General features: G+C 49.3%; 1 protein-coding gene across 1 annotated transcript in view; it reads left to right on the top strand.

The window, feature by feature from the left end:
• LOC308374051 (serine/threonine-protein kinase MRCK alpha-like) overlaps positions 1-5,000 on the top strand; it is a gene marked incomplete at its 3' end in the record, with an annotated part of 28,458 nt that overhangs the window by 20,825 nt on the left and 2,633 nt on the right. The gene's annotated exons all lie outside the window — the stretch shown is intronic.

The following is a 5,000-nucleotide window of genomic DNA, read 5'->3' as shown; positions in this document are numbered from 1 at the left end:
TAACCCTCAGCCCTAGCACTCAATGGACCGATCAGAGCGGGTCTAACTCTCAGCCTTAGCACTCAATGGACCAATGAAAGCAGATTTAACCCTCAGCCCTAGCACTCAATGGACCAATCAGAGCGGGTCTAACCCTCAGCCCTAGCACTTAATGGACCAATAGGATGGGTGGATTTATCTACACAAATGTGTTTTTCACTGGAAGGGCAGGTCATATGACTCACTTAGAACCCATGCAGGTGTTGTCCTGGTAGTGTGATAAACCTGTTATCAGGGAGGGAGGGGGGAGGGAAAGAACGATGAAGGAACCGCTGGGTAACCCTGGAAATGATATCCCTCTGCTGGCTTCAGTCCCCCCCCCCCCCCCTGTTATAACCTGCTGATGTCTGAGGAAGAGAGTCATTCAGAATACGGTATTCTGTTTGTCCCTCTTGGGCCCCTGTATTTGAGGGGTGAAGGAGTCGAGGAGTTGTTATGAGGGTTGGAGGTTTTGCTACCAGAGACGGTAGCAAGGCTAAAAGTGTGTGTGTGAGTGTGTGTGTGTGTGTGTGCGTGTGTGTGTGTGCAGGGGCAAGCCAGCACAGTGGAACTGATGCCAAGAACATCACGATCCCCAATCAAACCACTCGAGAATAAGAACACACCAAGAATGTTGATGGTGTGCTATTTCTGTGTGTGTGTGTGTGTGTGTGTGCGCGCGCCAGCCGGAGTGAAAGTGTGAGTGTGTTCTTGAGAAAGTTGGTGTGTTTGTGTGTGAGAGCGAAAGAAAGTGTGTGTGTGTGTGTGTGTCTCTCTTCTCTAAGACGTGGCTGTAAACATTGCCTCAGCTGGTCTTGTCTAGTCAACAGAGAGGGATCTAAGTGCAGTCAGGCCGCTGCTGATAACGACATCTTCTAATCTCTATTGGCTAATGAAGCATCATGTGCTCCTCTCCTCTCTTCTCTATTGGCTAATGAAGCATCATGTGCTCCTCTCTTCTCTATTGGCTAATGAAGCAGTGCTCCTCTCTTCTCTATTGGCTAATGAAGCATCATGTGCTCCTCTCTTCTCTATTGGCTAATGAAGCATCATGTGCTCCTCTCTTCTCTATTGGCTAATGAAGCGTCATGTGCTCCTCTCTTCTCTATTGGCTAATGAAGCATCATGTGCTCCTCTCTTCTCTATTGGCTAATGAAGCAGTGCTCCTCTCTTCTCTATTGGCTAATGAAGCATCATGTGCTCCTCTCTTCTCTATTGGCTAATGAAGCAGTGCTCCTCTCTTCTCTATTGGCTAATGAAGCATCATGTGCTCCTCTCTTCTTTATTGGCTAATGAAGCATCATGTGCTCCTCTCTTCTCTATTGGCTAATGAAGCAGTGCTCCTCTCTTCTTTATTGGCTAATGAAGCACCCCCATCATGTGCTCCTCTCTTCTCTATTGGCTAATGAAGCATCATGTGCTCCTCTCCTCTCTTCTCTATTGGCTAATGAAGCATCATGTGCTCCTCTCCTCTCCTCTCTATTGGCTAATGAAGCACCCTCGTCATGAGCTCCTCTCTGACGCGTGACGCAGGGAGATTGTTGCTTTTGCCATCGCTGAGTTGAGAATCCAATGCTCCAGCCCTCATCGGCTCTCCACTCTTTTGATATCCCAGCAGTAGAACTCCGCAAATAAAGCTCGTCTGTTTCGTTGCATTCAGAAGTCACATGGAGTAGAAATTGGCTTCCTAGAACACAGAATGTTACAGTAACCAGTAATCTAAATTGGTTCTAGTTCTAGTTCTGTTTATAGCCTGGGCGGGGGCTGTGCATCCCTGCTGAAGAGAGGAGAAGGAGAAGAAGGAGGAGGAGGAGGAGGAGGTTGGAGGAGGGGGGGGGGGGGGGGTGGGGGAGGAGGTGGTGGTGTTGAGAGTAAGATGTCGTTGGCTCTGTCGGCGTTTGTTCTCTCCGTGAAAACTTTAGTAACCTCTCACTCTGGCTGGAATGTTCAGAATTCTCAATGAAAGCTTGTCTTGGCCACTCAGACGGGCTTCGGCGGAGGGAGGGAGTGGATCCTACACGTACACACACACACACACACACACACACTAGGTACTTCCCTTGGCCTGTCCCAGACGCTGGGCGAGCGGACGCCGCTCTGCTGCTCTGCTCAGTGTGCCTCTGTTTTGCTTTCCTTCTTTTTTCTTCTTCTCTCTTTCTTCTTTGTCCTCCCATCGCCAGTAGAAAAATAGAGCAGTGTTCTCGACTCCAGCCTCGACGCTGGAACGAGTGTTTGCTGTCAGAAACAAGCACCTCGAGGCATGTTTAGACACATTGCTCACAGCTTGTGTGTGTGTGTGTGGACTTGTGTGTGTGTGTGTGCGCACACACACACACACACACACACACATACACACACACACACTCACACATACACACACAGGGGGCCCTTGTTGTAAGTGGGAAGTGTAGAATGTGAATGAATGAGTATGGGGAAACAGCGGGTTGCTATCGTGGACCAGGCCTGACCCTGTCAGAAGCTCCTGTGTGCCTGTGTGCGTCTGTGAGTGTGTGAGTGTGTGCGTGCGCACAAGCTACTATCTGTGTAGGCAGCAAATAACCAAATGAGCCCAACCCCGGTAGTCCATGTGTAAGCCCTGTTCTGCTGTTCTGCCCAGACATGCTTGGATGCAACTCTCCCCACAGCTCCTCAAGTCTAATTGGATCCCTCTCAAAGAATACATTAGGCTGCAGAGCTTAGTGCAGTTGCATTGACCTCAGCCTCAGCCTCAGACTCAGACCCGGCCACAGACTCAGACTCGGCCACAGACTCAGACTCAGACTCGGCCACAGACTCAGACTCGGCCACAGACTCAGACTCGGCCACAGACTCAGACTCGGCCACAGACCCAGACTCGGCCACAGACTCAGACTCGGCCACAGACTCAGACTCGGCCACAGACTCAGACTCGGCCACAGACCCAGACTCGGCCACAGACTCAGACCCGGCCACAGACCCAGACTCGGCCACAGACTCAGACTCGGCCACAGACTCAGACTCGGCCACAGACCCAGACTCGGCCACAGACTCAGACTCGGCCACAGACTCAGACTCGGCCACAGACTCAGACCCGGCCACAGACCCAGACTCGGACTCGGACTCGGGCTCAGGCTCGGACTCGGACTCGGACTCTGACTCTGACTCTGACTCTGACTCTGACTCTGACTCTGACTCTGACTCTGACTCTGACTCTGACTCTGACTCTGACTCTGACTCTGACTCTGACTCTGACTCTGACTCTGACTCTGACTCTGACTCTGACTCGGGCTCGGACTCGGACTCGGACTCGGACTCGGACTCAGGACCATACTCAGATTCGGAAACAGACTCGGGCTCAGACTCAGACTCCCGTGCCAACAGGAAGCGATTTGGCCTCATAGTCTTGTGATGATGGACACGACCTCCCATTCCAAATCTACGCAGGTGCATCTGGCATGGCGTCAAAACACCATTCTGATCATGAATTGGGACCGCTGTTTGATCCTCATTGCTTAATTAATCCTCTCTATCTGAGAAGGTTTCTCTGAGGGGGGGGCAGTTGTCTATCACAGAATGAATGAATCTAGTAGCATCTGAGGGTGTAAGAAAGCATTACATGCTGAAACGAACGTATAGACCATTCTCATCCCATGTGACTGAAACGAACGTATAGGCCATTCTCATCCCATGTGACTGAAATAAACGTATAGACCATTCTCATCCCATGTGACTGAAATAAACGTATAGACCATTCTCATCCCATGTGACTGAAACGAACGTATAGGCCATTCTCATCCCATGTGACTGAAATAAACGTATAGACCATTCTCATCCCATGTGACTGAAATAAACGTATAGACCATTCTCATCCCATGTGACTGAAATAAACGTATAGACCATTCTCATCCCATGTGACTGAAATAAACGTATAGACCATTCTCATCCCATGTGACTGAAATAAACGTATAGACCATTCTCATCCCATGTGACTGAAATAAACGTATAGACCATTCTCATCCCATGTGACTGAAATAAACGTATAGACCATTTTCATCCCATGTGACTGAGCGGGGGAAAGCTCAAGGTCCGCTCTGTTAAAGTAACACTATGCAACAATTTGACACTTTTTGAGGTATGGTTTTATAGGCAACTAGTTTTGGTATCATCCTCAAAGTCATTTTGATAGCATATGGTCATGTGAAGGACAGATAAACACCTGTGTCTTCCACACTAGCCATACGGGATATGCCCTGTAGTTCTGTTTACAGGGCTGGAACACCCTGCAATACTGGAAGAAAAGCTTTCATAGCACATTGGCAACTTTACTGCCAAAAGACACCAGTTTGTGTGTTGGCTAGCTTCTATCAGTGTCAGCTGGGCTGTTGGTGGTGTAAGGTTGCAAGGTTTTTGCGTGCCTTTTAGTAAGTTAGCTTGCTAGTTTTGGAAAAGAACTCCGTATTGCTGCTTTAAAGACTGATTATCTGTTAAAAGGGGAAATGGGATGGTTGTTGAGTTATGGAAAGAAATATTGTGTGTTTAGGGGCGGATGGTTGTTCTATTGTGGAGATATGGTTGTTGTGCTCATACCAGATGCCTGTTGTGGTCTGGAGAGATGTTGTGTACTGAAAAGATGTCTGTTGTGTACTGGACGGATGCCTGTTGTGTTGTAGAGAGGTGCCTGCTGGGAGGTGTGTTTTCAGTCGCAGGCTGTGTGTTGTGTTGTGGAGAGGAGCCTGAGGAGAGGTGTGTTTCAGGCTCAGGCTGTGTGTTGTGGAGAGGAGCAGGAGAGGTGTGTTTCAGTCGCAGGCTGTGTGTTGTGTTGTTGAGAGGAGCAGGAGAGGTGTGTTTCAGGCCCAGGCTGTGTGTAACCCAACACCCTGTGTTGCAGCCTCTCCTGCCACCAGCGCTGACAGCATGACTGCTTGTCAGCACTGCGCATCTCTTGGCTTTCACAAGCATGGGAGTTATTTAGTTTTCCTGGCACCAACACACAGCTTGTCCTC

This window comes from Sprattus sprattus (genome assembly GCF_963457725.1).
Source record: "Sprattus sprattus genome assembly, chromosome: 13".
Lineage (NCBI taxonomy): Eukaryota > Metazoa > Chordata > Actinopteri > Clupeiformes > Clupeidae > Sprattus > Sprattus sprattus.
Note: the sequence above shows the minus strand (reverse complement) of the source record. Positions and strands in the feature narration are given on the sequence as shown.